Raw genomic sequence first — 13208 nt, forward strand, 5'->3', positions numbered from 1 at the left:
CAAGCCAAGTAACCTTTCATGCTTCTCAAGGCAGATAGCTGATTATGATTTTCAGTCAAAGATCAAGATGCCAGCCCACATCAGAACGTATGATGGGACCGAAGATCCCGAAGATCATCTCCAGATCTTCACTGGTGCTGCTCGAATAGAAAAATGGTCAAATGCTGAATGTTGCCTAATGTTCATGCAGACTCTTGTTGGATCTGCCAGAATCTGGTTCAATGACCTACCTGCTCAAAGCATTCGAAACTTTGACGATCTCAGCAGAGGTTTTTTTGGCAAACTTCTCCCAACAAAGGCGATACGTTAAGGACGCAACAGTAATCTTCCAGATAAAACAACGCGACGATGAAAGTCTTCGGGCATTCATTGAACGGTATAAAAAAGAAGGACTAACCTATGTAGGGGCTGACGAGAAAATGAGAGTGGCCGGTTTTATGAACGCCATAACCTCCAAATACCTCACACGAGATTTCAACAAATCTCTGCCCAAAACCTTAGAGGAAGCCCTTGAAAGGGCCGAAGCTCACATTCGGGGAGAGGAAGCTGTGGATATCAAGGAACAGAGGAAAAGGGGATCTGGCTGGCGAAGCAGTAGCCCAGCCAGAAAGAGAGGAAACTTTAACTCTTATGACAGACGCCCAAAGGGTTCAGACCCTCGAAGGGTTGAAGGACGAAACCCTTCAGGCAGAGATAAAGGCATGAGTTTCACTCCCCTCACCAAAACCCCTCAAGAAATCCTGGCAACGGAAGAAGTCAAGCAAAACTTTAGACCTCCCAGGCCTCTCCCCAAGAGTCGAAAAAATGAGAACTCCACGCAATTCTGTGAGTTCCATGAAGAAATGGGACATCACACCAATGATTGCTTCCAACTGAAAAAGAGAATTGAAGAGGCTGTTAAGTCAGGAGAGCTCGCTCATTTGGTAAAAGGGGTTCGAGACAAAATGGCTGAAGGCAAAGGGAAGGAAGTAAACATGGTGTATTCTGATGAAAAGGTTCCTTACAAGAAGCGGCGGTTGGAAGATTGGGAGCTTCAGTGTGTCTGCTTCCCCCCAACAAGGAAGGACCCGCTTCCTGGTCCCCTTGTGGTTGAAGCCACCGTGGGCACATTACAAACATGTAAAGCATACATAGACACGGGAGCAACCACTGAAATCATGTTTGAGAAATTTTTTAACCAATTAAGCGATGAGGAACGTTCAAGGCTTCAACCCTCTGGAACCTCCATAAAAGGTATCGCCGATATAACCTTGAAGCCTTTGGGGCAGATAACCCTTGATGTTTGTTTAAAGGAGGGATCAAAAGAAAGAACCCGATCACTGACCTTTGTGGTTATCAACATCCCTTCCAACTATGACGTAATCATAGGGAGGCCTGGACAATGTGCATTTTACATGGCAGTGTCTGTCGGCCATGGCACAGTCAAATTTCCTACTGAAAGAGGGATAGCAACCCTTCAACCCTCTCAGGAAGCTTACCTGATCGAGGATGAAAGCTCAAATGGTGAGAATGACAAGCAAGGGTTAGTCATCAACCCTAAATACCCTGAGCAACGAATAAGGGTCAACCCCAACCTTTCCCAAGAGACTCTTTCATACCTTGAAAAGCTGCTGAAGCATCACAGTGATGTGTTCGCCTGGTCTCCTGAAGATATGACTGGGATCCCCCGAAGCATTGCTGAACACGAGTTAAGAATACCACCGGATGTCAAGCCAGTGGTTCAAAAGAAAAGAAGCCTGGCACCCGAGAGAAGCCTGGCAGCTTGCCAGGAGGTTGAAAAGCTGGTATCAGCTGGTATCCTCCGAGAGGTCAAGTACCAATCATGGATTGCAAATCCTGTTATGGTCAGAAAACCCGACAACTCTTGGAGAATGTGTATAGATTTCAAAGATCTTAACAAGGCTTGTCCCAAAGATTGCTACCCGCTCCCGGAAATTGATCTCAAGGTTGATTCCCTCACGGGGTATCCGTTTAAATGTTTTCTTGATGCATACAAAGGTTATCACCAAATACTCATGAAGAAAGAGGATGAAGAAAAAACAGCTTTCCACACAGACAAAGGCATTTTTTGTTACCAAAAGATGCCTTTTGGCCTCAAAAATGCAGGTGCCACCTATCAGCGTCTCGTCCATAAAGCTTTTGAAGACCAAATCGGTAGAAACATGGAGGCATATGTCGATGACTTGGTGATTAAGAGCAAAACGGAATACCAAATGCTTGATGATATCCAAGAAACTTTCAAAAACCTTAGAAAGATCAACATGAAGCTCAACCCGGAAAAATGCTCGTTTGGATTCGATGAAGGAAAATTCCTGGGTCACATCGTGGGAAAGCAAAGTATCAAGGCCAACCCTAATAAAGTAAAAGCAGTCCTTGAAGCTAAACCACCGAGAACCAAGAAGGAGGTTGAAAGCTTAAATGGGAAGCTTGCAGCCTTGAAGCGTTTTACCTCAAAACTAGCCGAAAGGTCTCTACCATTCTACAAAACGCTCAAGAACTGCTCAGATAAAAAAGATTTCAGATGGACCGATGAAGCTGAAGAAGCTTTCAACCAAATGAAGCAGCACTTAGCTTCACTACCAGATATTGCAGCACCAGAAACTGGGGAGCTCATATCGGTGTACCTTTCAGTTGCCGACGAAGCCATCAGTGCAGTTCTCACTATTGAAAGAGACAAGGCTCAGGTACCCGTTTATTTTTTCAGCAAAACTCTAAAACTAGCTGAAACCAAATATCCTCCCCTCGAAAAACTCGCTCTAGCCCTGGTTCAAACAGCCAGAAGGCTTAGAAGATACTTCCAAGCACATCCTATACAAGTGGTCACTGACCAACCTGTCAAGAATGTGCTTGAAAAACCTGAGAACTCAGGAAGGCTAGCAAAATGGGCAGTGGAACTAGGTGAACATAACATCACCTACGTCCCACAAAAAGCCATTAAAGCTCAAGTCCTGGCTGACTTCCTAGTTGAAGTCCCAAACCAAACAATTGAAGAAGTAAACACCACAACCGCTGAACCCTCCAACCCTGAAGCCTGGAAATTATTCACTGATGGGGCTTCAAGCGTTGAAGGGTCAGGAGCTGGTTTAGTCCTAATCAACCCTGAGGGGCTAAAATTCACATATGCTCTCCGTTTTAATTTTCAGACCACCAATAACGAGGCTGAATATGAAGCATTGATCGCTGGCCTACGACTGGCCAAAGAAATGAAAGTCAAAAAGCTTGAAGTGTTCACTGATTCACTACTAGTATCAAGCCAAGTTAATGGCATCTATGTCGCCAAGGAGCCCAACATGAGAAGGTACAAAGAAAAATCCAAGGAGTTAATGAACACCTTCCAAACATGCAACATCAAACAGATTCCAAGGTCCCAAAACAAAAAGGCCGATGCCTTGAGCAAATTGGCATCCCTCACGTTCGCCCACCTCACGAAAAAGGTGTTGGTTGAAGTGTTAAAGGCCCGGTCGATTGATGAATTGGAAGTGCAAGATGTAGTCACCGAGGAAGATCCAAATTGGACGACTCCTATCAAAAAATTCCTTCAAGACAATGAACTACCTAATGATCAAACAGAAGCCGAAAGGGTAAAGATCAAAGCAAGACAATATGTGTTGCAAGGAGAAACCCTCTATAAAAAAGGTTACCTTGCACCCTTGCTAAGATGTGTGGGCCCTGAACAAAGCAAGTATTTGGTTAAGGAAGTGCATGAAGGAATATGTGGAGCTCATTTTGGAGCTAGGTCGGTGGTTGCAAAGCTCATGAACCTTGGATACTTCTGGCCATCAATGCATCGTGACACCGTTGAGCAGCTGAAGAAATGTGATGCCTGTCAAATCCATTCCCCAATACCAAAAAGTCCCAAACATGACCTGGTTCCCATAACTTCGGCATGGCCATTCCATAAATGGGGAATGGACATTGTCGGGCCATTCCCTCCAAGCAAAGGGGGAGTAAAATTCCTATTGGTAGCAATTGACTACTTCAGCAAGTGGCCAGAGGTTAAACCCCTTGCCAAGATCACAGGAAAGCAAGTCATAGACTTTGTTTGGGAAAATATCATCTGCCGCTATGGGTTGCCAGGGGTAATTGTCACCGATAATGGGAAACAATTTGCCGAGAAACCCTTCAGCCTTTGGTGCAAGGAATACAGGATCAACCAAATCTTCAGCTCAGTGGCTTACCCGCAGTCAAACGGCCAGGTTGAAAGGACCAACAGAAGCATAGTGGAAGGCATCAAAACAAGATTGGGGAGGTATGAAAGTAATTGGCTTGAAGAATTGCCTAGCGTTTTATGGGCAATTAGAACAACAGAAAAAGCAAGTCACAAGAAAACACCTTACAGCTTGGTATTTGGATCCGAGGCCGTAATCCCTGCTGAAATAGGAGTTGTAACCCAACGAATTGTCAACATGGATCCCGAAGTAAACCAACAAGAGACCATGTTGAACTTACAACTCCTAGAGGAGGCCCGAGATCAAGCAGCAATACAAGAAGTCAAATACAAGCAAAAGATGGAAGCCTACTACAACAAGAAGGTCAAGAACGAACGATTCAGGCCAGGGGATCTAGTCCTCAGAAACAACGAAGCTAGCAAAAAAGAAAATCAAGGGAAGCTAGGCCCAAAATGGGAAGGTCCATACACCATCCTCGAAGCACACAAGGGCGGATCCTATAAGCTGGGAGATTCAGAAGGCAAAAGGCTTCCAAGGCATTGGAACGGAAAAACCCTGAGAAAGTTCTATGTTTAGAAAGTTTGGTTTGTATCAAAACAAAAACCTTTTGTAAAAGCAGATACTGCTTGAATGAATGAAGTCATTTTATCAAACTTGTCTTTCTAGCCTAATATCAGGTTGAGAACCTAGCAAAAAACTCCATGGCAAGGGCCATGTAAGGGGATGAGCTCGCAGGCCATATCGCTCAATAGGTTCAAGGGTTGAATGGACCTATATAAGGGGTGAGTTCCTAGATCAATACAACTCCATGAGATTTATTAAGAAAAAACAATAATGTCTCATAGACAGGTTTGAACAGCCTACACCAATCGTTCCTTAAGTCTTAGAAACATAATCAACAAATAGACTTACGAAATCAACTAAAACTACAAAGAAATAAGGAAAAGGATAGATACTACGTCTTGATGTTAATAAACACTAAGGTAAAGTGTCTGCAGCACGGAACCCTTTAAAGTGTAAAAAACATAAAGACAAAGTAAACAAAGACAAGGCAAGAAAATAAAAATAACTGACAAAAATAAACAAACTTATCAATTAAACATGCAAACAACCAGAAGGTACCAAGGTTTCAAGCCAACAGAAAATAAGCTCGAAAGGTTAAAGGCTTCAACCCATTAAAAACTGCACAAAAAGGCTTGAAGGGTTGAAAACCCACAAAACAAACCAAGCAAAATAAGTAAGCAAACATAACACAAACAACATAGCAACCATCATACCATAATTAGGAAGGCCATAAAAGACCTTCAGAAGGAAGTCAAAGCAAGTCCTAGTAACTTGCAAATAAAACTAGTGTTCAAACGGCCATACAGGCCTAACCAACCACAGGAACCTTAAGGGTTCCTAAAAACCTAATATTGTTTAAAACATTACAGACATAAAGTGTTTGCTAAGAAAGCTACGAATAAACATCAGGTAGCAGAAGGCTTGGAACCTTCAACCTTAGACTTCTTGGCTTTCTTAGTCTTCTTCGCCTTAGCACCCTCATCACCACCAACCGCAGAGGTCTCTAAACCAGCATCTTTTGAAGCATCAGGCAAACTTGAGAGGGTATCGTCACTATCCCCAGAGTAAGACCTCTTCCTTGACAGGGAACCCAAAACCTCAGCACACACTTTCTCATTCAACCCCTCAGGCTTCAAATCCTGTAAAACAGATAAAGGCTTACCAAAGCAGGAAGAAACTTCATGAATGTAGGGGTAGGTTAGCCTCTCCATCTGCTCAACAGAAGCTTTGAAGATATCAGAAGCCTCGGGGCGAAACATAGGTGATTTCTCCAAGGGTTGTCCAGACTCATGAAGCTTGTAACCAGCAGTAAGGCCTTGATGTTTCCCCAGGTTCAAAAGCTTAGTGTAAACATCACCAAGGGCAGAGTTAAACTCCTTGGAATGTAAAAGGTAAGTGACAACCTGCTGGAAACCATGCTCAATCAACCACTGATTGTCCGCAGTAACTTGGCCAACCGAAGCTTTCAACCCTTCTTTTTCTTCACGAAAAGCTTGTTGCTGAACAGCCAAGGCCTCTCGGTCAGCCTTTAGCTTCAGCAAGTTAGCCTCAAAGCTCTTCCTCAGATCACCCATCTCAATATCATGCATCTTTTTCAAATCACTAACCTCCTTCCGCCACGCTGCTTCCTTCTCTGCAAACCCAGCTATTTCCTTCTTCATTGATGCTAGGGAGGATTTCATCTTATCCTTCTTCTTGGAGAAGTCCTCATATTCCTGCATCCTTTGGCGAAAGCGAGTAATCCCTTGAGGAAGCATAGCAGCAAGGTTACAGGTGGTTAAAACCATGCGAGACAACATAAAGTCATCATCCATCTCAGCAATGGTTTTGTACACAGAAGGAGGAGCAAGATGACTAAGAGCATCCTCACAAACAGCAGCATCCTTGAAGGAGTCATCATTTTTCACTAGCTAAGCAGGCACATAAGTACCTTTAGGGTTCAACCCTTCAACGTCCCTGCTTGAAGATTCCTGAACAGGGACAACCTTCTTGCCTCGAACCTTCTTACCATGAACAACCAACTCCTTGTCCTTCTCAACACCCGCTTCAACTTGATCCTCCGAAACTTCAATATCATCACTCAAATCCACTGGCTCAGTAGAAGTGGATTGAGGACCAGCTTTCAACAAACGACGAGAAGATCGGCGAGTTGAATAAGAAAAGGCATAAGGGGGAAAATGCATACCAATGCCATTTCTCATTAACACCGGATCCCGATCGGCTTTTCCCCAAATATTACTAACCCCTAAAAGCACTAACAAATGTTCGGGAAAGGGACGAACCCTCGAAGGGCACCCCCGAATGGCTGTAAGAAAAGCATCGTTCAACTCAGATTCAGAAGGCTCCGGATCATTAAGAACAGCATCCGGATGCCTCCACACCATTTTGAAAGGAACGATAGATTCAGAAACCCAGAAAAAGCGATCCTTCCAGGACCCAAGCGTTGTAACCATGGACGAAATAAGACAAGTATCAACCTTTGATGTCTCAAAGGTGAACCAGTCACCATTTTTGGCTAAACGAAAAAACCTCCGAAAGAGCAACAAAGAAGGATCATACCCAAGAGCACGACACAACACTTCAAAGTGCAAAACCCTAGCCATCCCCTTCGGATGAACTTGCCCAAAAGAAACGCGATAATACTCAAGCAAGTTCAAAACGAAAAAGGGTAACGAAGATTAGACCACTGAAAATGACGACAATACAAGGCAATCGAACCAGGGTTTGGTTTGTCAACAGGGACATCGCAAGCAGGGGCAGTTGGGTTAAATTTTTTATCAATACCATACTCCAAACAAAACAAGTCTACTTCCTCTTGTGTCATTCGAGAGAATGACTTTGCTAAATCTTTAAGAGCACCCATTTTTGAAGAAAGTAAAAACGAAAATGAAGAAGAAAACTAACCTGAAGGAAGAAACTTGGAAGGATTGTGAGTAAAATGAAAGAGTTTTGCAAAGTATAAAATAAATATGATTTTAAAACAGGGGTAATAAAGGTAAATAAATGGCTCCTGCAAAACCGCCGCCTGACACACATCAATCAAATCAACTGTCAATCGTTTAAAATTCAAAATTTAAAAAGTAACTGCCTCAAGCCTTTCAAGCCTCCAAGCAATGAACCCTTGAAACCTTTAAAACATATGCATAAAAGTCAGAAGTCTTTGAGCATACTACCCCAAAAACCTCTGACTTAGGGGGCTGACGACGGGGGTAGCCCAAGGTTAAATAAAATGACTAATATGCAAGAGCTTAAAAGGTTGAAAGGTTCATCGGATGAAAAGCTGTAAAGTGAGAAAAGCGAGGAACAGTAATCAGTCACATCTGAGAACTCACCTCACCAACTCACGCCCACAAACTCAGAGCAGGTCTGCACAAGTACACTCTATTAACCAGGGGTCCAAAGCCTTCAACCCCAAAAGGGGAAACCCTCCATTGCAAACAGGTTTCGCTAGTCTTGTATATGCCATTTCAGGAGACGTCTTCCCCTATAAGAAGACAACTCATTTTCACTCCTGGGACATTCTGAAACACAGAGATTCCTTAATCTCTGGTCATTCAAAGAGTACTTGATCACTTCCAAGTTACTCTTCATCACATTCACCACACACTCATTCTATTTGCTTTCTTTTCTGGATTCGTGCTTGCCTCGGAGAAGGAACTTCAAAGTAAATAACAATTACATACTAGTGAACATCCTTCCACGTTTTGCAAACGTGGAGGGACCCCGCGACCTGCGTTAGGCAAAACTGAACCCTTCAGCCCTTTTGCCTAACCAACTCAGCTACCATCCTTGGTCCCGTGTTTGTTGCATCAACAGTATGATTCATGCTTGTGAATAAAAGATAGAAAGAAGGCATGTCAAGGGTGGTATTGTAAATTTACAGGAGAAAGACAAGAATGACAATACATCTGGTTTGTGGGATATTAGAAATCAAAAGGGAATCATTTATATCCATGCAACATGCACATGCCTCCATAACAAATACTAACTAGTCAAAGGGAAGTAAACAAGGAAAAGAAGAGGAAAATGCATGTTATTTGGCCTGTTCTCTACCCATTCATGCGTAGCTTCTAATATATGCATACTAGAAGGTAGAAGACATCAATATCAATAAAAATATAATAAATAAAATGGTGTTTTAGTTCGTCCACCTTGGGTACAATCGGTCGAACTCCGATCATCAGAATTCGTTGGAACCTTTTTTGACATGAGTGAAGTCTCTAAATATGTAGTCGACATAAAGAACATATGCTCACCTCTACTAAGACCATCCGTAATCGTTCAAAATTGGGCCTTTTTTGTTTGAAAACGCCGGAGTACGCCGCGGAAGCCGCCCCCGTGGGCGTTTTTATTGCAAAAATTGCGACAAACGGCAAAATTCCGGTAATTCCATACAACTTGAACAACTATTTTAACTATTATTTTTCGCATATTTGACTTAATTCTAATTAATTAAAGTCTTGAGAGTCTAGGAATTACAAAAATCATAGTGAATTATGATAATGAATCCGAAGCGATTAGAAACAATAATATCCTAGACTAACAATAGGAACGCGAATAAACGATACTTGTCAGCACAAGTCGCGGTACAGTCTGACACAATGAAAACATGACATACAGTTATGTCTACACAAATATTTTATAAAAAGTTTTGTCCAAAAATTTATATGTGCCGTATTATTTACAAAATTCCAATTAAAACCAAATTGTTCAAGTCCGCAGAAAAATACAGAAATCGTGCGGAAATATACAGCATTCTGCAGAACGAAACCGTAACTATCTGAAAAACCCAAAAATAAATATTATTTGACATAAGTAATATAATGAGTAGTAAAAACGACACAAAATCCGCAATTGAATCTTTTTGCGTTAAGTTGCACGGCTCGTTCAGTAAACTGTCAGTCAGCAAAGCCGGTACCGGAAACGTGTCAAAAATAATAAAATTTTTAGTCCAAAAAGTTGGATTAAATATTTGGATAATAAAACAAGTACAAAAATAAATTTTTGTTATGTATTTATCTAAACAAAACACGGTGTCAGTATTTAACCCGGTACAGGACCCGAACCGACTTTTTCACCCGAATTACAAACTAAAAATTTCAGTGAACTAGTTTTACCTAGTGTCACACTACTTTAAAATATGAAGGCTTAAAACCTTGTACATATTTTTATATAAAATGTCAAAGTTCTTAAAATGCTTAAAGCTTCTAGTTAAAACAAGTTTTTTTTTTTTTTAAAAAAAAATTCATCAATTTCTTTTCTTTTTGCTGAATTTTCGTCCAAGTGGGCACCCCGCTATTTGTTTTTTTTTTATTTTTTTAATTGAATGATTATCTAGATGATGAAGTGGAGTATGTGTTGGCATGGTATTAACATAAGTGTAAGAGTTAGTTATATGGTGTCATTATTATAACACTTTTCATAAATCACTTACACACACTACAAATCTTTTACACCTTTTCAAACACACACAAATTCTCTCAAACACTTTCATATCTTCATCAACCTACCAAGAACACCATAGAAAAACCCTTCCATCATATTCATCTTTCTTATAAACCACATGGATTTTCATGGAAATTAAGAAGATCTAAAGTATTTGCAAGTTAAATCAAGCCTTTTCATCCATCCAAGAGTCTTCTAACAACAAGATCTTCATCTTCTTTGGATCATAAGCTCTTTTAGATCATCCCTAGCCTAGAGCTAGAAGTGAGCTTCTAACTTTATATTTATTTTTCTTACTTACTTATGTTATGATTATTATTATAACTAGTAAAAACAAAATAATCATAAATAATAGTATGAAATACAAAGAAGCAAAAATACAAATCATGATATCTATGTTTGTTTATGTTGTGATTAAGGTTTGTTATTTTAAATATTTGATCTTGTTGAGATGATTAAGACATGTATAACTTGTTAGATGATATTCTAAAAATATGATCTAACAAGTATACATAAACATGTTAAAGTTTTTTTTTTTTTTTTTTTATATATTGGATGATCAAATCTATGGTGTAATTAAAGTATTTAATGTTTTTAAATAAAAACAAGACTTTTTACAAGAGTATAAAAAGTAACATACAACATGAGATTTTTATAAAAGTTGTAAAAACTAGAAGTAAACTAGGTTTTTGAACAAGTTAACATATGTTGTAAGCAAGTTCAAAACCCTACATGATTTTGAGATCATCTTGATAAGATTATGTTATAAATCTTGTTATAAAGTTTATGTATCTTGTTTATAAAAGTTATGAGTAAATTGTGATGTTGATTTGAAAAGAAAAAGATATGTTTATTAAACATGGCAAAGTGATTAAAACAAAGGTGATATGGCAAAATTTTCTTAAAAACTATATGATATAAAAACTATCATTTTTAGTTAAATCTTTCCAAGATTTACAAAGATATAAAAGAAAGCTTTTTATAAAAAGAAAAGATTAGATAATTATATATTTTGAGAAAATATATATTTGTTCATTTTAACAAGTTATGTGATATGTAGTAATTTGTGTATAATTAGAAAATTTTTATAAAATTATTTTTATAACAAGTTATATTTTGCAAAACTTATAAAAAGCATTATGTTTTTATTATCTAAAAAGTATAATTAGAAAATTTTAATAAAATTATTTTTATAAAAATGAAAGACTTATCTTTTGGGCTAAATATTTATATAAAATGGGCTTATATTTTTTTATTAAATTATATTGGGCTTAAACTAAATACTTGGGCTAAGCCCAATAGCAAATAACTCATGGGCCAAGCCCAATACCAAACTTATGGGCCCAAAAGCCCAACACTATTTAAACCCAACACTATTTAGGCCCAATGACATAACTTGTAATGAAATACAAGTATACGATTAATTACTACTAAACACGAATTCAAGGGAACTAGATCCGACTATATGACATACCAGATACACGATTACTTACATATATGTATTTGGAAAAATATATATATAACGGTTAAACAATAAAGACATACAAGTCTTACACATAATTAAGACATAAGACTTGTACTCAAGTTATTTACAAAGACCGAAGTGTCTAACAAAATATAACAACGATTGTAGGTCGCAATACTGTTCAGGACTACCGTACGTGAAATCATATTTACTTCTACTCACTGAAGCGATACTGTGAGTTCATATCCCCTTTTCATTTTAAATGTTTTTCAAGCTTTACAACTATCGGGGAAAATACATGTACAATAAGTATGATAAGTCAAGGAATGAAACACCTTAGATCATGTGCGAAATTAGGGCCATAACTAAAGCACCATTAATCCAGTTTGGACCAAGGAACAAAGGGTTAGATCTAATGGGTTTTGGCGAGCCCCACTCATGGTCATTCATTTACCTAGGAGTGCGTTTGTTGCCCTACGACATGGTGTCGATACAATTAAAATCGTCTAGGGTTGGTTTGCTTCCTAATTCGTCACACATATTAATGTCCTTGCAAAACATTAATGATCACGATTTCATTGACGCTTTTCATACTATATTTGATTCAAATACAAATACATTTTACATTTTTCGGGTGTATCATACATAACTAAACTGCATGAACTCGCTCAACCTTTGTTGATTTTTCTACTTAAACATGTATTTCAGGGAATTAGTGGACCTTGTCAGGGATTCTAATTCGGGAAACAAGTATTAAGACTCCGTGCCATCTTTTGAAGGGTTTATCTATTATACTGCCGCTTTGCGGTGATATAGTGGACAAAGCCTTAGTGTTTAAAATTTTCGTTTTGAATGTAAGAAATAATAACAACTTAGTTTCTTTGAATGGTTTGTCAATTATAAACTTAATGTATGTTGCGCATCTTTTGAGCAATTATGGTAATGGCAATGGAGTATGTTTTATTCATTTAGTATGTTTACTTATATCATTATGCATTGAGAACCAACAGATCACACCTCGCGCTTTCGCTACGAGCAGGGTGTGACAGATTGGTATTAGAGCTTTGATTGTAGTGAACCAGGATTCTTTCTCGAGTCTAGTCTACAATCACTAGGAACCTCTCACGAAAAAAAAAAATTATACAAGAACGAAAAGTTTTCATTGCATAAACATTTTTCAAGGTCCACTACAAACAAAAATTCATTTCATAAAAACCAAGCAAGGACATTTCCATGGGTGAAGTCTATGAGAGATAGGCGCATTACATTAATAGACTATGTGCCTACAATACATTACATTATCAGTGCTTATACATGATAGACACATTACATTATCAGTTTACACATCATAAACAGTTTACAAGTTAAGCATATACAAATTCAACTTATGCAAGATAGAAATCCTTGTTAGATAGGATTTCATGTGATTATATATATATATATATATATATGATTTATTTATATATGTGTTGTACAAAATATTTTGCCAAGAACAAAATACCTTTGACTTCAAACTCTATTATTATTCTTTACTCACACAATGAAAATATCGACCTCACGTCTAC

At 38.8% G+C, this 13208-nt stretch overlaps 1 long non-coding RNA gene across 1 annotated transcript; it reads left to right on the forward strand.

The window, feature by feature from the left end:
• The first annotated feature begins 10186 nt into the window (after window positions 1–10186).
• Window positions 10187–12645, forward strand: LOC110910767. The gene is made up of 3 exons (XR_002576444.2): window positions 10187–10442; window positions 11812–11877; window positions 12352–12645. It is a non-coding gene; the product is annotated as an uncharacterized LOC110910767 (long non-coding RNA).
• Window positions 12646–13208: the final 563 nt, after the last annotated feature.

The sequence above is a fragment of the Helianthus annuus genome, chromosome 15, assembly GCF_002127325.2.
Source record: "Helianthus annuus cultivar XRQ/B chromosome 15, HanXRQr2.0-SUNRISE, whole genome shotgun sequence".
NCBI classification, from domain to species: Eukaryota; Viridiplantae; Streptophyta; class Magnoliopsida; order Asterales; family Asteraceae; genus Helianthus; species Helianthus annuus.